At 40.8% G+C, this 25798-nt stretch overlaps 1 protein-coding gene across 3 annotated transcripts in view; it reads right to left on the reverse strand.

The window, feature by feature from the left end:
- MBD5 (methyl-CpG binding domain protein 5) overlaps positions 1-25798 on the reverse strand; it is a 172112-nt gene that overhangs the window by 68224 nt on the left and 78090 nt on the right. For all 3 annotated transcript variants that reach the window (XR_013960654.1, XM_080669309.1, XM_080669308.1), the window contains exon 2: positions 5198-5371. The gene's annotated coding sequence lies outside the window, so the exon portion shown is untranslated. The remainder of the gene's footprint in view (positions 1-5197; positions 5372-25798) is intronic.

The following is a 25798-nucleotide window of genomic DNA, read 5'->3' on the forward strand; positions in this document are numbered from 1 at the left end:
ATATTTAATGTTGTATAAATATAAATCATCATTATACTTTATAATACTATAATTATACACTTAGTTCATGAAATACTTAAAGTTAAATAAGAAGTCCACTCCGTTCCTACATTTGCAAGAGTAAACACTTCATGTTCTCTAATTTCGAACAAGGAGCACATAAAACCTACCTCTATACCTAAATGCCAAAACATGCGCACACATCAAAGATGTGATTGGATTAAAAATAACATCAGCATTAGCATTTTGGAGAGTAATGTCTGAGTGGCTACAACATAATTATCATTTGACTGGGTAATAAATGTATACTAGTATACTCATCATCTATCATTATTAGTTGAATGATTCTCATTCCAGTAACCCTAAATGACATTTCCCCTTTTCAATTACCTTTCACCTGTATATCAATTATTCAAATGGCTCCTTCTTAGCATTTAGCCAGCTCCCTCCATCCAACCTTACCATCCGTTTCACCTTTCACCTGTTTATTCCAGCTATGCATTTTTACTTATGAGCACACTTATCTTGCAGTTAGATCTTCTTTTCGTTTTTAAAAAACCTTCCAATAGATCAGCCCCACTTTCACTCTGGTTATTATTTCCATTTGGTTCTTATCTTCACTGCACAGCCACCTCTTCCAAAACACACCTCTCGGATATATCCTTTGTGAGAGACCTAATCTCTGCCAGGCTCTCCTTACTCACTCCAAATGACTCCCAGCACATGTATGTTTGCTTTATGCGGATGTATCAGGATTCCTTATGCACATCTTCTCTGCCCTGATCACTGAAGCTCTCTGGTTCCACATCCTCTTGCCCTTTCAGTACAGAGGGATCACACTCGTGTAGGAAGAGTACATTTTTTCAGAAACTCTGAAGGTTAGGGAGTTTAGGAAAGTCAGATAGTTAGGCCAGTCCTCCGTGTCAAGGTAACAAGCATGCTGGCCTATGGCCATCTATGGTCAAGAGGATAATTTATATCAGGCCATTACTTGCTACCAAAGTTCAGCAACTTACATGTTCTAATCACATAAAAGCCTTTAGAAAACTAAATGCTGAGTGTAGTATATTGCACTGACTACAAATATTTTGTAGCTCCTTCCATCAGCAAGTGGGATTTATTACTCTACACCTTGAATCTGGGCTGGCCTGATGATTTGCTTTGACCAATGGAATAGGATGGATGTGATAATATTGAAGTTAAGACTAAACCTCAAAAGGCCTTGCATCTTCCACTCCAGCTTCTTGTAATGTCACTGTCACATGACCAACCTGAGCTAGTCACCTTGAGGACCACACACCAGGTGGTCAGCCAGTCCAGCTGAGGCCCCAGACATGTATGTGAGCCCAGCCAACACCATGTGGAAGAGGGATAAAGTGGCCGAGCTAAGTCCAGACTAGACTGCCAATCCACAGAATCAAATAGCCAAAAACTATACTGGAAACAAACTGAAAGTCTAAAATAGGGTTTTATTTACATGAATTACAGTATTGAGAAGCTATGTAGCTCTACCCTTTATTAGCTTGTGACTCTGGGTAAGCTTTAAAAGTTCTTCCCCTATAGAATAGAGACTATAGCCTTACTAGAGGCCCGGTACATGAAAGTTCATGCACTGGAGTGGGGGTCCCTCAGCCTGGCCTGCCTCCTCTCACAGTCCGGGAGCCCTCTGGGGTGGGAGACGACCCGGTGATCAGGGGAAGGCGATGCCCCATCACACCTCTGCTGCTACCACTGCTGGCAGTGCAAGCCTCGGCCGGCCCTGGTTACCTGAGACTCAGGTGGCCCTGGGCAGCTGTGCAGCTGCCATCCGAGCTTGCCTGTGCCTTGGGCTGGCCCTGGGCAGCTAGGGGGCTGAGAGGACTTGTGGCTGTGGGCACCACCATCTTTGAGGGCATGGCAGTCAATTAGCATATTCCCTCGTTATTGGCTGTGGGCACCACCATCTTTGAGGGCGGGTCAGTCAGTTAGCATATTCCCTCCTTATTGGCTGTGGGCGCCAGCATCTTTGAGGGCATGGCAGTCAATTAGCATATTCCCTCGTTATTGGCTGTGGGCACCGCCATCTTTGAGGGTGGGGCAGTCAGCATATTCCCTCCTTATTGGCTGTGGGTGCCACCATCTTTGAGGGCGGGGCAGTCAATTAGCATATTTCCTCCTTATAGGCTGTGGGCGCCGCCGTCTTTGCGACAGTGTGAGGGTCACTTAGCATATTCCCTCTTTATTAAATAGGATAGAATTGATCTGGGGATGCAATAAAAATCTTAAATAAGTGCCTACCTCATCACAAATATCCAAACTATTATCCTATCTAATAAAGAGGGAATATACTAATTGACCCTCACGCCATCACAAAGATGGCAGTACCCACGGCCAATAAGGAGGGAATATGCTAACTGACTGCCCCGCCCTCAAAGATGGCAGTGTCCACAACCAATAAGGAGGGAATATGCTAATTGACTGCCACTCCCTCAAAGATGGTGGTGCCCACAGCCACAAGATGGAGGTGCCCAGTCCCCTCAGCCCTGCCAAGGCAGCAGGTGTGTGGGAAGGCCGGGTCCACCCCCAGCCGGGCCTGACTGCTCCACATGCCTGCCTCTGGAGTCCCCCAGTCCCCTCAGCTCCCTAGCCACCCAGGGCCAGCCCAAGGCGCAGGCAAGCCTCGGATGGCAGCTGCCCAGCCACCCAGGGCTGGCCTGAGGCACAGGCAAGCCTTGGATGGTGGCTGCCCAGCTGCCCAGGGCTGCCCTAGGCTCAGGTAACCAGGGCCAGCCGAGGCTTGAGCTGCTGGCAGTGGTAGCAGCAGAGGTGTGATGGGGCGTCACCTTCTCCTGATCACTGGGTTGCCTCCCGCCCCTGAGGGCTCCCGGACTGTGAGAGGGGGCAGGCCAGGCTGAGGGACCTCCCCCCTCCAGTGCATAAATTTGCATGCACCGGGCCTCTAGTTATTTATACATAGCTATTAAAATCATGTTACAGAAAATTTAATAGCATAGGAAAGGTCCATGATATTGTCAGCTGAAAACATACTACAAAGTTGCATTTATAATTAGGAACCTTCATTTACCAAAATGCTACTCTGTATGTAGATCTAGGAATGGAACAGCACTATCCTCCCAGCAGTGGTCTCTGGGTAGTAGGAACATTTCTATATTTTCATTGTTTTTCAGTAGTTTCAACATTTTCTATAACAAAAATGTATTGGCTCTATAATTGGAAAAAATATTAATTCCAAAAAATTAAATGTTGTATCTATAGACCAGCTAATTAATATCTTTCAGATCCTTAAAAGCATTATGGAAACTTTTATGAAACAGTTACAGGCTTTGCACCTCGTATTACACTATCACTGCTCTTTCTGTTTTAGCCAAGTAGAGAAAAAAGATATGGTCAAAAAGAATACCCATGAACCCGAAAAATCTAAATACTAGAGAAAAATATTAAGACTATCCCTTTGATTGGTTCTAAAATGCCCCAGGGTGTCACTCATCTTTTCTGCTTAGGTTACTGTCTCCCATCCTGACCCTGCTGATCTTCCCTAATCCAACACCTACGTGTCTCAGTTTAAATGTCACTTCCTCAGAGAGGCCTTCCAGGTTGCCCTAGTCATAATTTGGCTTTCCAAATCTAACTTGGGTTCCCTCATATAATATCCAGTAATCCACCCATATTACCACTTATAATTGAGCTTTCTCTTTGCCATTGACATTCTACATGACTGCAAAGAAAAAAACAATTGAGACAGTTAACTTCAAGTTAAAGCCTCCCCTTTTATCTTTAACAATATAAGGAAGTGAAAAGTGAGGGTCTGTATGCATATATACAAAATGCTTCCTATTCATTTTACCTTCTTAAAAGCTAAAAAGTGAACTATCACCAGCTCCAAAATACATATCCTTAAAAAACATTTAGAGAATAGTTTTAAAGTATAAATTAATTGATAAACTCATAAGTTTGAGGGAAAATGGTTTATAATTTATTTCTATATTTTAGTCACCAGCATAATTTGCTGTTTTTGCTTTTCTATAGTACAGTAAAATTTCTCATAGGGAATATTTAGAAGAAATACTTGCCTGTATTTACATAATCTATTTAAGAGTACACTAAGCAAGTTTTAGGGTTACTTTTTACATCTTAATCATGCATTACTGGTATTTTGGCTACCCAAGATGAAGCTCAATATATGTAGGTTAAATCACTACTGAAAAATGATGTACATCAATATTGTTTTTTCCCCAAATTGTATTAAGAATGAAACAATTATGAATTATGCCCATGTGGGGTTGTATAATATAATGAAACAACTAATATTTATATACTCTTACTATAAAAATGTGTAGCATTTTTTTATTCACCTGGCAGTGGATGTCAAGTTCCTACTTACAGTAAACAGTTCTGTATAAAGTAACAGTATCCCCTCCCCCCCAAACCCACCCATAACCTTGAAAATCAGTTTACTCCTAAAGTGAAAAGAAGAAGACTCCTTAGCCATTGAAGAAACCCACCCAAAGACATTGTCTCTAAATGTGTATAAATACCTAGGAACACTTAGGCCCAATCAATGTCTCCAGCAAACATAATCAAATATAAAAGATAACTAAAGTCTAATAAATTGTCTGATAAATCAGGTTCTCAAGAAGTAAGAGGAGGAAGATCATTTATGTGTGGATTCTGGAAAGAGGAGCCCAAAGCATACAATCTCTAAGCCCCGGGAAATAAATGATCTTTTACTGTGTTTATGTCACTTACCCGTCAGTACCAAAATGAGTGAGCAGTAAACCTGCAGATGTTTAGTGGTGTCATAACAATGTGTCTCAAGGAGACTCCATTTAGCATCCACTGCTCACTGGAATGCTGAGAGTGGCAGAGGAAACACAGCAGCCAAAGACAACGTATGCACAAACTACTCAGGTTGGAGAGGATAGGAGTTTCAATATCACAGAACCAAGCACAATATGTTTAGAGCACATGCTGAAGAAAAGCAAAAGCTATAGAAAATAAAGTCTTCAATTCAACAAATAGGTAAGCAAAATATAGGACCAAGCTACAAACAGGAGGACTCTGGGCCAAATCCCATCTGCAGAAGTATTTGGCTTGTACACAGTTTGAGAATAATAATAATAATAATAATAATGGCAAATTAGTTGAAAATATTTAAATTTTAAAAATTTTACATGAAAACTTGCATTTCCTGCTTTACCTGATAAACTGGTCAAAGTGGCATCACTAGGTTAACATTCCTGCCTGGCAACAATTATCTGGACCAGAGCAGCGGCTGCTTCTTCAGAAAGAAGTTGGCTCTCCAGGTCACTGCTGTGGCTTCCTGCTTCATTCCCACCAGACTGGCCTCTGTAGGCACTTGGGTTTCCAATCTCTGGAACAGAAAGGACCTTGAGGTAAGGCTTGAAAGACTCACTTTAGCCCTTGACAAGAGGTATTAACTTATTATTATTTTTTTTAATGTCCACTTAACCTTCACGTCATAGTTTCTTCACAAGGGTAAGGATGAACTAGTGGATCATCAGGCATAACTAGTAGTGTTGGAGAAAGCCAGCTAAAACCACAAGCACACTTTAACTTTCTTAATGAAACCGAGTTGGCCCTGGGACAGTGATGATTCTTGAATTAGAAGAAGTAAAGGGGACAGAAAACTGTTGTCCAACTTCAATCCTCTATTTTTCCTTTTTTCTTATCACCATCATGAGCAATACCACATTATCATTAACTTAGGAACTCATCTTGGGATCAAAGAATTAAGGAACCAAATTGCACGTCACCATTATTAAGAGTTAGAAAATGTCACTGTTTTATTTTCTGACTTTTAAAATTATTTTCTTTTAGCAAATAAAAAATTGGTAAGGGCTTTCAAAAGTGTGCTTGAGACCTTGCTACCCCTTACTCTATTATCTCTAGTTAGCCATCAGGGAGACACTGACAAGCTCCTCCTCAGTCTGGGTAAAATAATCCTTGTGACAGTCTAACTCATCTTGTTCTGTTTCTAAGGTCATTGAACAACCTTTTGAATATTTGTTGGATTTCCTAGATGCTTTGATATCATTAAGTTAGTGACTTGGATACCACAAATATGTATTTCACTCAGTGAAAACAAACAAACAGGTCATCTGGCTTGTAAATTAATTTCTTGAGCTAGTCTGGATTTTGGGAATCAGATAAAGGGTGGCAGGTTAGGGGGTCGGCATACATGTAAGGATGCACAGAGGTTAGAAAGGAAAAGAAAGGTGAGTAAGAGACCTGAACCTTTTACCTAATCCATGCAAGTGGTCTAAACTCCAAAACATTAATGTTGGAAGACTTTACATTCTGTCTGGTAATAACAACTCCAATATTGTACTCATTTTTAGCTAGTAAGCAAGCATAAAGGTCTCATTTTTGTCAGAACTTTTAACCTTGAGATGTGATAAGTCATGAAGCATTAATGAATATTTTCCACAGACAGATATGGATGCGGGCCTAATGCCTGAAACAGAATGATGGCCTGACATCTGGATAATCAAATATTGTTTTCTAGAATGTTATAAAAAACAATGATTCATTTCAATAACAAATATTAGAAGTAAATGCATTGGAAGCAGAAGCTAAAAGGAGTAAGATATGGATGAGGAGTCTTAGTCTGTAGAGTAGTTCATAACTGTTTGGAGGTATGTCCCTTAATAAAAGAAGTTCATAAGTGATGAAAATAGGATGATTATTGTGCTAAAGTTATTTTAGCCAAGTATGTGAATAATAGTAGCTGACATTTATCTTACCATCTTCTGGAAACGTGATGAACACTTTCTACAGTCATTAACTCATTTAATCCCTGTTGCAACTGTAGAAGTACTATTATTTTTTTCTTTTCTAGAGTTAAGGAAACTGAGGCAACAGAAAATAAGTAGACTGGCCATCTCTTTTCCTCTCTGATAATTTATATAGCCCTTTTCTGCTTTATTATTTCCCCTTAGTATGTATCACTAACATATTACACTAGAGGCCTGGTACATGAAATTCATGCATGGTGGGGGGCCCTCAGCCCAGCCTTAACCCTCTCCAATCTGGGACCTCTCAGGGGATGTCTGACTGCGAGTTTAGGCCCGATCCCAGGGATCCCTCTCACAATCTGGGACCGCTGGCTCCTAACTGCTCACCTGCCTGCCTGCCTGATCGCCCCTAACTGCCCCCCTGCCAGCCTGATCACCCCTAACTGCCCCCCCCCCGACAGCCTGGTTGCCCCTTACTGCCCCCCCCCCCACCGGCCTGGTCTCCCCTGCTGTTCAGTCGTTTGGTGGTCCCTCACTAACCCCCCTGCCAGCCTTGTCGCCCAAGCAGCCTACCAGCCTGCTGTTTGGTCGTTACTGTGATGGCATCCTGGACAATTTGCATATTCTTCTATTATTAGTATAGATATTTTACTGTTTATTACGGCCTGTCTCTTCTGACAAAAATATAAACTCTGTGACTACATGGACTTATTAGTCATCATAAGAGACAAAAATCTATTTTGTTTTGTATCACAAGTTTTTATTTCTAATAGCACAAAGTACAGAGCCTTACACATGATGCAGCCAAAAATATTTGTGAGTGAATGAAGGGAACACATAGTGAGCAAGCACACCCTAAGCCCTGGCCATGCTCAGCACTGCACACATCACCATGAGGTTGGGAAGGTCAAATACATCAGTGTTCTCAAAGACCTTAACATTTAGGGGCAGAAATAGGTAGAAGCACGAGGAATACCTAGGGTACAGAATAAGAAGTTCAGACAGTTCCTTACTTCCATTCTTCAATCATCTAATGGTACATACAAACGTTTACTCATCACTCCTCCTAAGACACCCTAGTTAGCAACTTGCTGAGTTAAACTTTCTTGGAAATGCTAGAACCACTCACATCTCTATGCCTATACATGTGTTGTTTCCTGGGCTTTGAAGAATTCCTCCCACTTTCTTAAAACAACTTACCGGTCCTTAACTAATCCCCAGGGCCAGCTCCTCCGTGAAGCTCCCTCTAGTCCCCTGCTTATAGTTGCTTGTTCATTCCTCTCTCATTCTACAGTGCTGTTTACATAAAGGTAACAGCATCTACCACACACATTCCTTATTTCATATATCTTTGTGCTTGTGGTTGCCAAACACATTAACAGGCTCATGGTATGCAGAGTGCTTTAAGTTGAATTACTTGTTTTTCTCACCTTTCAAAATACTAAAGAACGTTCCTACTCCCCTAAAACATAACCATAAATAGAAAAGCTCTTGTTAGTAAAATATTAAAATCACCCAGGGATACATATGGCTAATTGCAGGTGTGCATTCAATCAAAATTAAATAGAATCAAGTTTCTTATTTTATTTTCAGCACAATTTTTAGATTCAGAGATGGTATCTAGTGCCTACAAGAGTGCTTGGCACCCAGAAAATTTCTTGTTGAATAAATAAATGATGTATACAAACCATGTCATTAAAAGCTAAATGGAATGACACAAAGTATACCATAGGAACTCAGAGATGAGGTAACAAATAATAGAGAGAACAGTGAACTAAGTATTAGGAAGTTTGGCAACTGCAATTTTCTAGCTGTATAACTTTTAGCAAGACAGTTAAACTGACCTTTATTTTCAATTTGTAAAACTAATGGATTGGGCCAGATCAGTGGTTTTCATATTATTTAATTGTAGATCTCTTGTCTAATAAACTTGAAATAGAATCTCCATTATATACAACAGAAAAATAGATTTGTTAGTAATAACTCATTTTATAAAGACCGAATTATAATGCTACTTATAAAAATCCATTAATGAAAACAACAAGCGATTGACTAATAAAAATATGAAATCAAGGGACATGGGTAATAGCTGCAATTTTAAATCATCATCAACAAATTTCTGTACTTCATTTTGGCTTTATAATATTCAGACAATTCTCAATACTAGAAAAGCTATTGAAAATGGCAACTTTTAAAAATAGCTAATTTGGTTTGGGCAATATTAAGATCTTTGCTATTAAAATAGGCCAGAAGCTTGAGGAAGAATAAAAAAAAAAATCTTGTTTCCATACTGAGTGATTATATCTAATTATTACTCATGTTTTTGGTCATGAATATAAAATTTTATTTTATATGGGCAAGAACTAACCGAAACTGAAATTAAGCAAGAAAACTTTTTCTAATATAAATTTATCACATTAACTTGCCATTGCAAGACTGGGAAGGAGAGATACGGGTGCGTGCAGGACGCTGCTCCTGCATCTTGTTTGTGTTTATTCATCGGAGCACACACATGCTACAGCCCGGCTCTGGCTTGTATAATTTGATTTGGATATATAATAATGGACTCAAGTTTTTGTTGTTGTTGTTGTTAATCTTCAGCTGAGGACATTTTCCATTGATTTTTAGAGAGAGTGGAAGGGAGGGGGAGAGAGAGAGAGAGAGAGAGAAACATCAATGTGAGAGAGACACATCAATTGGTTGCCTCCCACAGGAGCCCCAACCAGGGCCAGCGATCAAGCCTGCAACTGAGGTATGTGCCCTTGACTGGAATTGAACCTGGAGCCCTTCAGTCTGCAGGATGACGCTCTATCTACTGAATCAAACTGGCTAGGACAATGGACTCAAGTTTTTTAAAAGCCCAGCTAAAAACATAAATATAAAAATGCATACTCATAAAACGTTCAAATATCTCCATAAAAATCGGTAGCAAAGCTTTAGTCAGCAGTCCATAAAAATACAAACTAGCAGCTAAGTTTACTTTTGCTTCATGGTATATTAATATGTTACTATGTGGTATAAAACATTAGGGTGTGCATGTTATTTTTACTACAGTGTTAAAATAATACATTTTTAAATTTTAAATTTGTGTCCAACATTTGGAAAACTCTGAAGAACCTCTCTGAGATGGATGTTCGTCTGGTCCTTTTGATTCTATCATTTCTACATAAGCTAGAAAAGCGAGTCTTTATGAAGATGACTTCAATGTTTTTCAACTCAATTAATACAGTTACTGAGATAAGACACCATGGGACAGAGAAGAGTCTGATCAGATTGAAGTGGAGAACCTGTATTAGGGAGTATCATGAATAGAGTTTTAAAAAACATGTCAATCTTCCTAGCATAGGATGAATGTTTTAGCACAAAAGCTAAAACAGCTTTGCTATCATGGATCCATGACATTTTTAACATAAGCATTGCTGGTCTATAGGTATCTTAACTTATAAATGCAATTTCCCTCCAATGTAGTTATTTTTTCAAAATGACATCTGCCAGATACAGAGCAACTTTTCAGTAATTTTGCCTTTATTTACTTAAAGAATGTGTCCTGATTTGAACTTACAGAGAACACTCTTTTAACTGACCCCCACTTAAATCACATAATTAATGAAAGCAGCATTTCCATTTGAAATCAGATGAATGCTTACCTCTGCAGCTTAAGTTGTATGCTTTCCAATATCAGTTGTGCTTTTTATTAAAGCTGTATGAGCCAATAATGTTGGTGGTATAATTTAGGAATTTAATAAACTATTTTATAAGCTTACTAAGAGACTGATAGCAGAAATCCAATTGGTGTCATTTGCTGTCCACACCCAAGGACAAATGAAGTTAAAAAACAAACCTTATTTCAAACTAATTTAAATTGCCAAATTGGATTAAGTGAATATTCAGGGAAACTTAGTTGTCACCTACTAGAAAACAAATTACTACAATTTTCATATGACACCCTTATTATTATACCAAAAAATACTAGGCAGGAACCTATTCCTAGAGCATTAACTGTTTTTACTGATGGTTCATCTAATTGTAAAGCTGCTTATCATGCAAGGGATTCAGACCGAGTCATCCAGACTAGTCACACTTCTATACTAAGGATTGAATTAGAAGCTATCAAGGCTGCACTACAGAATTTCCAAGAGCCTCTTAATATTATTTCTGATTCTGCCTATGTTGCTGGCCTGGTAAACAGAATTGAGACTGCTCGATTAAAATGGCTTAGTGAGCAAAGTCTATTTATACAATTTAAACAGATACAGCAAATTGTACAGCAAAGACAATATCCCTTTTATATTACTCATATCAGGGCTCATACTACCCTGCCTGGTCCTTTAACAAAAGGAAATGCATACTTTATTACAACAGGCACATTGTGGGAACACAATTCCCAAGGACAGGCAGTTATAGAATGCCAACATCAGCTGCTAAAATCCCAACTTGAAAAAAAAAAAGGGGGAAATAGTGATGCTAGAGAAATCTCCTGTAGGTAAACTACATCAAGCCTTAATTTAAATTTTTTCACTTGTAATGCTGATGGCAAGACACTTATGGAATTACACTGGTGCCAGAATAAACCATAGGAAAATGGTTTGGTTAAATGGAAAGATCCTGAGTCTGGTTTATGGAAGGATCCCGACCCTTGGTTAACCTTTGGTCAAGGATATACTTTGTATTTCCAGAAAACTCCTCCAAACCTGTGTGATTCCTGTAAAGAACATTAAACTTCAACATGGATCCGAGAGAGGAACTGACCAGACTAATAAGGACCTTGCACCTGCAGCATCACCCTGTACCTGTGGCTGCAGACAATCGGCTACTCCAGCCACAGATAGCAGTAGCCCCAAGCAACATGTTGAAGATAAGGGATCGGAGGAGAATGAGACAGACGAGAAACAGTCCAGAGATGACCTGGGGGATGGTAAAGAAGCCTTGCCATGCTAGCAGTCACAAGTTGTGGGATGGTGCAGGTTGCCCTGGACAAAGCCAGAGAAGGTCGGACCTACATTGTCATTGCCCACTGTTTGTCCACCATCCAGAACTCGAATATCATTGCTGTCAGGGGACAGTGATTGAGAAGGGGACCCATAAAGAACTGATGGCACAGAAAGGAGCCTACTACAAACTACTTCCTTAGATGCCTGGCAGCAATTTAAAAAGGACGTGAAAGAACTCAATCCTTTTCATTGGATCTCCCTACATGTGCCTCTTAGCATAACCATTATTGTCTGTCTCATTCTTGTTCATATATGTTTACTAGAGGCCCGGTGCACGGAATTCGCACACTCGGAGGTGGGGGGTGATGTCTCTCAGCCTGGCCTGCACCCTCTTGCAGTCCAGGAGCCCTCGGGGGATGTCTGACTGCAGCTGAGGTGTGAGAGGATCCCGCCACTGCCACTGCTCTCTCCAGCCATGAGCCCAGCTTCTGGCTGAGCAGCACTCACGCTGTGGGGAGTGACTACCAGGGGACATCTCCTGCATTGAGCGTCTACCCCCTAGTGGTCAGTGTATGTCATAGCGACTGGTCATTCCACCATTTGGTCAATTTGCATATTTGCCTTTTATTATATGGGATTTCTAGTCTGCAGATGTGTAATGAAGAGTCTTAAAAGAACTCAAGCCCTACAGATGGCACACCCTTTTCAAGATTTATTAAAACAAAAAGGGGGAGATGCAGGAAACCACTGCTTGCCAGTACTGTTAGTGCACCAAGGAATGCGGAAGGCTGATGGACCTTGGGTATTAGCAAGGCTGAGGCTAAGCACCTTATCTGTTGAGATAGTGGTGGCTAAAGGCAAATTCCCTAACCTGATAATCCTTTTACTTTTACCAAACTTTACCTTTGATATGCCTGTATGCATTGCTAAAGGGAAAATGTGAATTTAAGTAAATAAAGCAGACTGGCCAAAGGTCAGTGTGTCTCTTCAAGAAAGAGGTTCCTCCATCTGGCCCCCAATGCCTTCTAAATTCATATTACTTGTATAGTATTTTCATTTGGGCGTCAGCCCCTCCTTCAGATCCCGAACCCCGCCACGAAGGTTGTGGCAACAAACAATCCAATTTAAAAAATGGATAAAGGACCTAAATAGACACTTCTCCAAAGTGGACATACAGAAAACCAAGAGAAATATGAAAAAATGCTCAAAGTCATTAATCATCTGAGAGATGCAAATCAAAATGAGCATGAGATATCACCTCACACCTGTCAGAATGGCTACCAACAACAAAACAATAAACGACAAGTGTTGGTGAGGTTGTGGAGAAAAAAGAACCCGAGTACACTGCTGGTGGGAACGCAGATTGATGCAGCCCAAGTGGAAAACAGTATGGATTTTCCTCAAAAAATTAAAAATGGAACTTACATTTGACCCAGGAATCCCTCTTCTAGAAATATATCCTAAGAAACTGGAAACACTCATCAGAAAGAATATATGCACCCCTATGTTCATAGCAGCACAATTTACAATAGCTAAGATTTGGAAACAGCCTAAGTGCCCATTAGCAGATGCGTGGATAATAAAATTATGCTACATTTACACAATGAAATACTATGTAGCAATAAAAAAGCAAGAACTCTTACCACTTGCGATAGCATGGATGGACCTGGAGAGTATTGTGCTGAGTGAAATGAGCCAGTCAGAGAAAGATAAGTATCTTAATCTTCAGAGACTAAAATTACATGTTAGTTCACACAAACACGTACTGAGTACCTACTATGCATTTAGGTGTTCAAAAACAAGTAATACATGCAATGTCCCCTCAAAACCTGTGCAATACTTTAGGAAACTACTCGGGAGCTTCACTTAAGTGGCATGAAGCAATTATGTTATTAGAAAGAAGATGATTATATTTATTTTTGGCAATCCACACAAGCTGAATATTTACTTTAAAGCCCTGTCTCGGGCATCATTTTTAACACATAACATAAAGGTGTCCAGTTACTTCAGTTAAATACTGTTTTTCTATGCTCATTAATATAGAGTTTTAAAATCCTCACCCAAGGATATGTTTACTGATTTATACAGAGAGAGGAAGGGAGAGCGAGAGCAACATTGATCTGTTGCCTCCTGTATGCACCCAGATTGGGGGATAGAACCCACAACCTTTTGAGGTATGGGACAACACTACAATCAACTGAGCTACTGAGCCAGGGAAACATAGATTTTAATATTTTATTAAAAAAAAGGCCCAGAACACTAAATATAAACCTTTATAGAACTATTTTTTTAAATGAATCTTTATTGTTCAGATTATTACATGTTCCTCTTTTTTCCCCCCATAGCTCCCCTCCACCTGATTCCCCACCCCACCCCATGCCCTTAACCCCCGCCACTGTCTTCATCCATAGGTATAAGATTTTTGTCCAGTCTCTTCCAGCACCCCTCACACCCGCTTTCCCGAGAATTGTCAGTCCCCTCCCTTTCTATGCCCCTGACTCTATTATATTCATCAGTTTATTCTGTTCATCAGATTTTTTATTCACTTGATTTTTAGATTCACTTGTTGATAGATATGTATTTGTTGTTCATACTTTTTATCTTTACCTTTTTCTTCTTAGTCCTCTTCTTAAAGAATACCCTTCAGCATTTTATATAATCCTGGTTTGCTAGTGCTGAACTCCTTTAGCTTTTTCTTGTCTTTGAAGCTCTTTATCTGACCATAAATTCTAAATGATAGCTTTGCTGGGTAGAGTAATCTTGGTTGTAGGTTCTTGCTGTTCATCACTTTGAATATTTCTTGCCACTCCCTCTGGCCTGCATAGTTTCTTTTTTCTTTTTTCTTTTTTTAAAATATATTTTATTGATTTTTTACAGAGAGGAATGGAGAGGAATAGAGAGTTAGAAACATCGATGAGAGAGAAACATCGATCAGCTGCCTCCTGCACACTCCCCACTGGGTATGTGCCCGCAACCAAGGTCCATGCCCTTGACCGGAATCGAACCTGGGACCCTTGAGTCCGCAGGCTGACGCTCTATCCACTGAGCCAAACCGGTTAGGGCCTGCATAGTTTCTATTGAGAAATCAGCTGACAGTTGTATGGGTACTCCCTTGTAGGTAACTAACTGTTTTTCTCTTGCTGCTTTCAAGATTCTCTCTTTGTCTTTTGCCCTTGGCATTTTAATTATGATGTGACACATTCAAGAAGCAGACTCAGTGAGCACCAAAGCCCCACTGAAACAAGTCCTGCCCCATAAGGGTGTCTCCAGCGCAGCAGTTCTTCCATTATAGGCACAGCGGGTCCTCACAGCCAATTGGCCTGGAGGTAAATTCCTCCCAGTATACCAACAGCAATCAAGGCTTAACTACAACAAGACTGCACTCAGCCTACAAAGGGGTGCACCAAGAGTATCCACCTCAGGTGATTGGGGAGGCTGAACCACTGGGCCCTATAGATTACCTACCACACAAAGCCACTCCATCAACACAGGGAAGCAGCCAGAATGCGGAGACAAAGAAACATGTCACGAATGAAAGAAATGGAGGAAAGCAAACTACTGACATAGAGTTCAAAACCACATTTATAAGGTTACTCAAGAATCTGCTAAAAACCTCTGAGGAACTTAGTGAGACATTTAAAGATCTTAATGAGAATGCCAAAAAAATGGAAAAGGACCAGTCAGAAATTAAGCATACACTGTCTGAAATAAAGAATATACAGAAATTTAACAGTAGATCAAAGGACCCCAAGAATCAAACCAAAGATTTGAAACATGAGGAAACAAAAAACACCCAACCAGAAAAACAAAAAGAAAAAAGAATCCAAAAATATGAAGGTAGTGTAAGGACCCTCTGGGACAACTTTAAGCGTACCAACATCCGAATTATAGGGGTGCCAGAAGAAGAGAGAGAGCAAAATATTGAAAACCTATTAGAAGAAATAATGACAGAAAACTTTCCCTACCTGGTGAAAGAAATAGACTTACAAGTCCAGGAAGCGCAGAGAACCCCAAACAAGAGGAATCCAAAGAGGACCACACCAAGACACATCATAATTATAGAACTATTTTAATCTGTGTCTTTGTTTTTATTATGTAATGTCCTTGGAATTCTTCAGCTTCTAATTTCTTATTCCTTGATGATCCAAAATGCTTGACACATTTTTTGGGGCTTCAAGAATGAAAATATGACAGTGACCTGATGCGAACTTTGATCACATCAATATGTTACACTTGGGTTTCCAGAATAGTCAGGATGGCAGTAACTCTTGGGAACCTGGAATAACTGAACCGGGAGGTTAAAACCTAAAGTTGGCTTAGGATGCTTTAGGAACATTAGGAAGTAATATGTTGCAAGCAATTTTATCTCTGAACAAGTCATTCCAATGTTAATGAAAATATTGCCATGGCAACCTGATACAGAAGCAAAGGTGCTGGATGAGAAGATAAAACATTTTTAGTTCTAACTATAGTTGACATTTGAAGACTTTACTCTATTTTAGTTTTTTGTTTCTAAATATCAATTGAGATATATTTTAATGTATTTATCTTTATAGTTTTCAATATGGAGAGTGATGATTCAGACCAACCAATCAGCTAATAAGCCAATCTCTACTGACCTACAGAGTCAAAGTCTCTGAAATAGGTTACCTAACTTTTAGGGCATATATTAATTCTAGCTTGTGGTTAGGCAGTTTTACTAGCTATTGATTTATTCTTTTTGTCAGGAAGATATGCAAATTATAATCAGAAAACAGATGTTTACATAAAAACTACCTAATAACCACAGCAGGCAACTATAAAACATTACTATTGATTTTTACATTAAAAATATAAAAAAACAAATAAAAAGAATTGACCAAATTTATAAGAAAATAATCCTGAAACCTCAAATAAATTTCAAATTTAGACTATGAGGTCACTTCTTACTAGTTATAAACAATGAATAAATCCAAACATATGACTGCAATGGTAATTCTAACATTTCAAGCATGAACACTTCACTATACAATTGCATTAATTTTATATTTTTGGCATGAACCCTCCAACTCACAATATTATTTTGGAAAAAATAAGCCAGGATATTGTAATACAAGTGCTGTGACTTAACAGTATTATGTGATTAGTGCTGAATGACAAATAGATAACACCCCATACTATTTCGTATTTTCAACACCTGTTTGTACCAGGCATTACCAAATAGCGCACTACTATATACATTCTATTTGTCAAAAAGATTTCCTGGCAGCCTCAATCTATTTCATATATACAAGTTGTATAATTATAAACATTGCATAAAATATCAGACACAGTGGGAAATTTCATATTATCAAGTCTTCATTAATATTACAAAATACAAAAAGACTTGTCATAAATAATTAAAAATGAAATTATATTTAGCAAAAATGTATGTTTTGAGATGGTAATGTTGATGTTAATCTTTTTCATTTGTTCAGCAAAAGATATACAAGAGTAACTGGGTCATGCTCAATCATTACTTCAGATTTTATACCCTTTGCAACAGCATGGATGGACATGGAAAAATTATGCTAAATGAAATAAGACAGTCAGAGAAAGACAAGTATCATTTGATTTCACTCATGTGTAATTTAATGAATAAGCTTAACTAACAAGCAAAATACAGATTTTTAGATAGAAAGGCAAACAGCTCTGGTAAAGGGGGGTGGAGTGTGTTGGGATGGGTGGGTGGAGAAAAAAAAAAGAGCCCTAGCCAAGGATTCTCAGTGGTTAGAGTGTTGGTCCAAGCACAGGAGGGTTGAAGGTTTGATTTTGGTCAAGGACAAATACCTGGGTTGCAGGTTTGATCCCCGGTCCAGTCAGGGAATGTGCGGGAGGCAACCAGTCAATGTGTCTCTCTCACATGGACATTTCTCTTTCCCCCTTCCCTCCCTTCTACTCTCTCTAAAAAATCAATGGGAAAAAATATCCTCAGGTGAGGATTAACCAAAAAAACAAAAAACAAAACAAAACAAAAAAACAGAGAGAGGGAGATAGAGTGAGAGAGAACTTATGGACATAGACAACTGTGGTGATGTGGGGTGGAAGGGAGGGAGGTGAGCAGAGGTAGAAGATGGCATGAAGGAGATAAATGATGATGGAAAAATAAATAAAGTTAGAAAAACACCTACATGTCCTTTTCCCCTCAGTATTAAAGAATATCTTTCTTAAAAGAACTTTCATTCTAAATTTTATAATTTTCTTTCTAATACAAGAATACCCAGTTTTATTGTACTGCAATTTGTTGCACTTCATAGATATTGCATTTTTTTAAAAAATGTAAGGTTTGTGGCTACCCTGTGTTAAGCAAGCCTGTTAGCACCATTTTCCCAACAGCATTTGCTCACTTAGTGTCTCTGTGTCACATTTGGTAATTTTTGTAATATTTCAAACTTTTTCATTATTATTATACTAGAGGCCCAATGCATGAAATTCATGCAAGAGTAGGCTTTCCTTCCCCTTGCTGCTGGCACTGGCTTCCCTCTGGCGCCAGGGACCCGGGCTTCCCTCGCAGCCCCAGCTTCTTCCAGTCTAATTAGTATATTATGCTTTTATTATTATAGATTAGAGGTCTGGTGCACGAAATTCGTGCATGGAGGGGGGAAGGGCTCCTCAGCCCAGCCGGCACCGCCTCACAATCTGGCACCCCTCAGGGGATGTCCGACTGCCGGTTTAGGCACGATCCCAGGGATCAGGTCTAAACCGGCAGTTGGACATCCCTCTCTCAATCCAGGACCGCTGGCTCTTAACTGCCGCCTGCCTGCCTGCTTGATTGCTCCTAACCACTGTGCCTGCCTGATTGCCCCTAACCCCTCTGCCTGCCTGATCACCCCTAACAGCTTGCCTGACTGCCTGATCACCTCTAACCGCTTGCCTGCCTGCCTGATCGCCTCTAACCGCTCGCCTGCCTGATTGCCCCTAAGCACTCTGCATACCTGCCTGATCACCCCTAAATGCTCTGCCTGCCTGATCACCCCTAACCACTCTGCATACCTGCCTGATTGCCCGTAACCACTCGTCTGCCTGCTTGATCACCCCTAACCACTTCCCTGCCTGCCTGATTGCCCCTAACTGCCTCTGCCTCAGCCCCTACCACCACAGCTTCGTTCAGAAGGTCATCTGGAAGGACATCCAGAATGATGTCTGGAAGGTCATTTGGCTGTTCAGTCTAATTAGCATATTATGCTTTTATTATTATAGATCTGTTATGGTGATCTGTGACCATTGGTCTTTGAACTTACTGTTGTAATTATTTTTGGACTCCATAAGCCCTACCAATATAAGACAGCAATCTTAATGAATAAGTGTTAAATGCATTCTGACTGCTACACTGACCAGCTGTTCCCCCATCTCTCTTCTTCTCCTCAGGGCTCCCTAGTCCCTAAGCCACAAGATTGAAATTGGCCAATTAATAACCCTACAATGGCCTCTTAGTGTTCCAGTGAAAGGAAGAGCCCATTGATAAGGCAAACAGCGTTGCTGTGTTATTTTAAGAAATTGCCACAGCACCCCAACATTCAGCAACCATCACCCTGACCAGTCAGCAGCCATTAAAGAGACAAGACCATTCACCAGCAAAAAGGTTATGACTCACTGAAGGCTCAGATGATGGTTAGCATTTTTGTAATAAGTATTTGTAAATTAAGGTGTATACAGTGTTTTGTAGACATAATAATATTGTACACTTAATAGAGCATAGTAGAGTACAAACATAACTTTTATATGCACTGGGAAACCAAAACATTCATGGACTCACTTTATGGCAATATTTGCTTTATTGCAATGGTATGGAACCAAACACACAATTTCTCCAAGTTAGGCCTCTATGTTCATTCATTCATTCATTAAAAAATATATGAACTAGCTTTAAACTCAATGAAATTATTTAAATCCTTTATTATATCCTACTTTTTATCAGGAAATTCTGGGCACTGGGGATACTGAAATTGGGAGGTTTATATTATAGTGATGGAGGCAGACCAAAACCCAGTAAACAAATACATAAATAAAATAACTGTAGGCTATGTTAACTGCTATAAAAGAAATAAACAAGGGCATAGAAAGAGAACAAGGGGGAGGGATAGAAAAGATCTCTTTTACATAGATGACAGGTCCTCTCTGAGGAGAAAAAATTGAAGTGAGACCTGAAGGATGAAAAAGAAACTAGCAAGAGAAAGGGTATTCCAGGCAAAGAAACAGCATGTGCAAAATTCCAGCACTGGACAGGAGCTGGGTGTGTTCTGGAAACTGAAGGATGATGATGCTGGAGTATAATGAGATAAGGGGAAGTGGCATGAGATGAGGTAAGAGAAACAGGCAGGGAAGGAATTGTGTCAGGCCTTATTATTTTTAATCATGTTTTTATTTTTATTGCCAGGGGAGTCATCAAAAGAATATAAGCACAGGAGTGACAAGACCTTAATTGCACTTTAGGAAGGTATTCCTTTTTTTTTTTTTTTTTTTTTTTTTTTGCTGTGTTAAAGATGGATTGGGAGAAGCAATCTGATAGAAAGAAGTCTTTATGACAAAAGCTGATAGTCTGACAAAATTTTGGATGCCTGTTCACAACTGTCTTCTAAACTACTTCTTTGTATTTAACTCTGACTAATAATGATAGCCATAATTAGCATAATTAAAGAAATGGGTCATGCTATTTTAGAGATTGTAATAGCTCAGAAAGTGCACACTGGAAATGTACATATTTCAAAGCATTCAAAGATAACTAAAAGTTCATTGTCAGCATCTGTTATAAAGAAGGCAAAAGGTTTGAAAATACTTTTTTTAAAAAATAAAAGGACACCTCATCCCTGGCCAGTGTGGCTCAGTTGTTTGGGCATTGTCCCGTGCACTGAAAGGTTGCTAGTTCGATTCCCAGTCAGGGCACATGCCCGGGTTTCTGGCTGCATCCCTGGTAGGGGCAAGTAGAAGGCAGCTGATCACTGATTCTCAGTCAATAAAAAAATCTTTAAAAACAGATTTGAATAAATAAAAAAAAAATAAGAAAGCACACTTTGATCATGACCACACATATCCAGTGTAAGCCCAAAGATGGAGAACCCAGGCAGATATCTGTAGAAGCTCAAGCAATTGCACAGGGATGCTCCTAAGAGACTCAGATATAAGAAATATGTTTAACCAAAACCAGATAAAGACAACACAATGAAAGAGAATTACAGGCCATTATCCCTCATGAACATAGATGCCAAAATCCTCAACAAATTTCTAGCAAATCGGATCCAGCAGTACATCAGAAAGATCATACACCATGACCAAGTAGGATTTATCCCAGGGATGCAAGGATGGTACAATATCCGCAAATCAATAAACATGACACATCACATAAACAAATTGAGAGATAAAAACCACATAGTCATATCAATTGATGCAGAAAAAGCATTTGACAAAATCCAACACCCTTTCTTGATAAAAACTCTCAGCAAGGTGGGAATAGAAGGATCATACCTCAAAATAATAAAAGCCATATATGACAAACCCACTGCCAACATCATACTCAATGGGCAAAAACTAAAACCATTTCCCCTAAGAACAAAAACAGATCCAGAGACAGAGAAACATCGATCAGAATGTCAAACCTCAGGGAAGGTAGGGGAGGGTGGGGGTAAGGGGCAGAGATCAACCAAAGGACTTAAATGCATGCATATAAGCCTAATCAATGGACACACACAACAGGGGGTAAGGGCATGAATGGGGGGTTGGAGGGTAATAGGGAAAAAAGGACACATATGTAATACCATAATCAATAAAGAAATTAAAATAAAAAAAGAACAGGAACAAGACAGGGATGCCCATTCTCACCACTCCTGTTCGACATAGTACTGGAAGTATTAGGCATTGCGATTAGACAAGAAGAAGAAATTAAAGGCATCCAAATTGGAAAAGAAGAAGTAAAGCTGTCCTTATTCGCAGATGACATGATATTGTACATAAAAAACCCGAAAAACTCCATCAAAAAACTAATAGACTTAATAAATGAATTCGGCAATGCAGCAGGATACAAAATTAACGCCAAGAAATCTATGGCATTTCTATACACCAATAGTGAACTTACAGAAAGAGAGATTAGAAAAACAATCCCATTTACCATTGCACCAAAAAATTTAAGATACCTAGGAATAAACTTTACTAAGGTGGTAAAAGACCTATAGGTGGAAAACTACAGGACACTGAAAAAAGAGATAGAGGAAGACGTAATCAAATGGAAGAACATATCATGTTCATGGATTGGTGGAATCAACATCATTAAAATGTCCATACTACTCAAAGCAATCTATAGATTCAAAGCACTCCCCATTAAAATACAAATGGCATATTTCACAGACCTAGAAAGAACTCTCGAAAATTCATCCTATCTAATAAAAGAGAAACATGCAAATTGACTGTACCTCTGCTACGTCCACAAGCCACGCCCACCAGCCAATCAGGAGTGAGCATGCAAATTAACCCAACAAATATGGTGGCAGCCATGGAGCTGGAGCAAGCAGGAGGTTTGGGTTGCCCCCGGCGATGGAGGAAGCCAGTCTTCCCGCCTGCCCTGGCCTCTGCTCAAGGATACAAAGTTTCAATTATAGAAGATAAATAAATCCCAGATACCAGGGCCTCCACTTGGGTCGCTGGGAGGTGTAGCCGGCCTGCAAACCACCACAGGCCCCTCGCCCAGGCCGCCCACGCCCCAAGAGAACCCACACCCTGATCTGGGACACCCTTTTGGGCAAACCAGCTGGCCCCACCAGTGCACCAGGCCTCTATCTTATCTAATAAAAGAGTAATATGCAAATTGACTGTCACTCCAACACAAAAGATGGCAGCCCCATTGTGGTCAAAGATGGCTGCCCCCATGTGGACACAAGATGGCTACAAGATGGCCAGCAGGGGAGGGCAGTTGGGAGGGACCAGGCCTGCAAGGGAGTGCAGTTGGGGGCGATCAAGCCTGCAGGAGAGGGCAGGTAGGGGTGACCAGACTGGCAGAGAAGGGAAGTTGGGGGTGACCGGGCCTCCAGTGAAGGGCAATTGGGGGGACCCAGGCCTGCAGGGGAGGGCAGTTGGAGGGATCAGGCCTGCAGGAGAGGGCAGTTGGGGGGACCAGGCTGGTATAGGAGGGAAGTTGGGGGCGACCAGGCCTCCAGTGAAGGGCAATTGGGGGGACCCAGGCCTGCAGGGGAGGGCAGTTGGAGGGATCAGGCCTGCAGGAGAGGGCAGTTGGGGGGACCAGGCTTGTAGGGTAGGGCAGTTAGGGGTGACCAGACCTGCAGGGGAGGGCAGTTAGGGGCAATCAGGCTGGCAGGGGAGCAGTTAGGCATCAATCAGGCTGGCAGGGGAGTGGTTAGGGTGTGATCAGGCTGGCAGGCAGAAGTGATTAGGGGCAATCAGGAAAGCAGGCGGGCAAGCAGTTGGGAGCCAGCAGTCCTGGATTGTGAGAGGGATGTCCAACTGCAGTCAGACAGTCGGACATCCCTCGAGGGGTCCCAGATTGGAGAGGGTGCAGGCTGGGCTGAGGAACACCCCCCCCCGCCCCGTGCATGAATTTCATGCACCGGGCCTCTAGTCTGGAATAAAATAAGACCCCAAATAGCTGCAGCAATCCTGAGAAAGAAGAACAAAGTAGATGGGATCTCAATATCAGATTTCAAGCTGTATTACAAAGCCACTGTTCTCAAAACAGCCTGGTATTGGTACATGAACAGACATATAGACCAATGGAATAGAATAGAGAACCCAGAAATTGACCCAAACCACTATGCTCAATTAATATGTGACAAAGGAGGCATGAACATACAATGGAGTCAAGACAGTTTCTTCAATAAATGGTGTTGGGAATATTAGACAGATACATGCAAAAAATGAAAATAGACCACCAACTTACACCATATACAAAAATAAACTCAAAATGGATAAAGGACTTAAACATAAGACAGGAAACCATAAAAATACTAGAGGAATCCACAGGCAGTGAAATCTCAGACATATGCCAAAGCAATTTCTTGACCGATACCGTTACTAGGGCAATGGAAACTAAAGAGAAAATAAACAAATGGGACTACATCAAAATAAAAAGCTTTTGCACAGCAAAAGAAACAACAAGAAAGCCCACTATAGGGGAGAACATATTTGCCAATGTTATCACTGATAAAGGTTAAACTCCAACATTTACAGGGAACTCATACAACATAACAAAAGGAAGATAAACGATCCAATCAAAAAATGAGCAATAGACCTAAATAGATACTTTTCAAAAGAAGACAGAAGGAAGGCCAAGAGACATATGAAAACATGCTCAAAGTCACTAATTATCCAAAAGATGCAAATCAAAAGGACAATTTGGTACCATCTCACACCTGTCAGAATGGCTAGCATCAACAAATCAACAAAAGACAAGTGCTGGCGAGGATGTGGAGAAAAAGGAACCCTCGTGCACGGCTGGTGGGAATGCAGACTGGTGCAGCCACTGTGGAAGACACTATGGAGTTTCCTCAAAAAACTGAAAATGGAACTCCCATTTGACCCAGTGATCCCACTTCTAGGAATATACCCCAAGAAACTAGAAACACCAATCAGAAAGGATATATGCACCCCTATGTTCATAGCAGCACAATTCACTATAGCTAAGATTTGGAAACAGCCTAAATGCCCATCAGCAGATGAGTAGATTAGAAAACTATGGTACATCTACATAATGGAATACTACACTGCTATAAAAAAGAAGGAATTCTTACCTTTTGCAGCAGCATGGATGGAACTGGAGAGCATTATGCTAAGTGAAATAAGCCAGGCAATGAAAGAAAAATACCACATGATCTCACTTATTTATGGAAAATAAAGAATATTATAATCTGATGAATAAAAAGATAGATACAGAGGCAGTGAAGCATCAAACAGACTGTCAAATTACAGTGGGAAGGCTGGGGAGTTGGAGGATGGGAAGAGATCAACCAAAGGACTTGTATGCATGCATATAAGCGCACCAATGGACACAAGACAATGGGGGAGTGGGATGAGGGCATGTGCCAGGGGTTAGGGGAGGCTGGGGGAAGGTCAATGGGGTAAAAAAGGAGATATATGTACTACTATTTGTAATACTTTAAACAATAAAAAAAAGAAGAAATATGTTTAAAAAGTAAAAGGAGGAGAAACCAAGATGGTGGCATAGGTGAAGACCTAAACTGCTGCCTCACACAACAATTTCAAAACTACAGCTAAAAGACAGAACGGACATCATCCAGATCCACAGGAAAGCTGGCTGAGTGGAAATTCTACAACTAGAAGGAAAGAGAGGGGCACATGGAGACTCAGAGGAGCTGCAAAAGACTGAGGTATGGAGATGCGCGCGGAGAGGACGGGCGGCTGAGTGCCTGGCTAGTTTTCTCTAGCGGGAGAGAGACAGAAGCTCCCGATTGCACTGTACCCCAGTTCCGACTGCACTGAACCCCAGTTCCGGGAGAGACCCTGGGGTCCCAGACTCATATGGGGGGAGTCTGGACTGTCGGGAAAAGAGAGGAGTGGATGGAAACTCAGGGGATCCGCGAAAGGCAGAGGTCTGGAGGCGCACGAGCAAGTGTGCGCAGAGAGGACTGACTGCTGAGTGTGCCACTAGCTTTCTCTAGCGGGAGGAAGGCGGAAGCTCCCGACTGCGCTGAACTCCAGTTCCGGGCGAGAATCTGGGGATCCAGATTCATTGGGGGAGAAACTGGACTGTCTGGCAGCGGGCGAAACTCGAGGGCGGCTTTCTTTCAGAGGTGCTTGCAGCAATAACCGAGGGACACTGAGACCCAGGGGCCTCATAGGGCAGGGCTGACGGGAAGCCAAGGCTGTCTGCTCTGCCCTGAAACTCCGCCCCATCCAAGCTGAGCACAGAGGCTTTTGCAATTTTGCAAGTCTTGTCTCATAAGGCTGTCTCCAGCACAGAAGTTATCCTGGTGTAGACACAGCTGATCCTCACAGCCAATTGGCCTGGAGGTCAATTCCTCCCAATGATACCAACAACAATCAAGACTTAACTACAACAAGGCTGTGCACACAGTCCACAAAGTGGTGCACCAAGAGTGTCCACCTCAGGTAACTGGGCGAGGCTGAGCCACT

The sequence above is a fragment of the Plecotus auritus genome, assembly GCF_963455305.1.
Source record: "Plecotus auritus genome assembly, chromosome: 5".
NCBI classification, from domain to species: Eukaryota; Metazoa; Chordata; class Mammalia; order Chiroptera; family Vespertilionidae; genus Plecotus; species Plecotus auritus.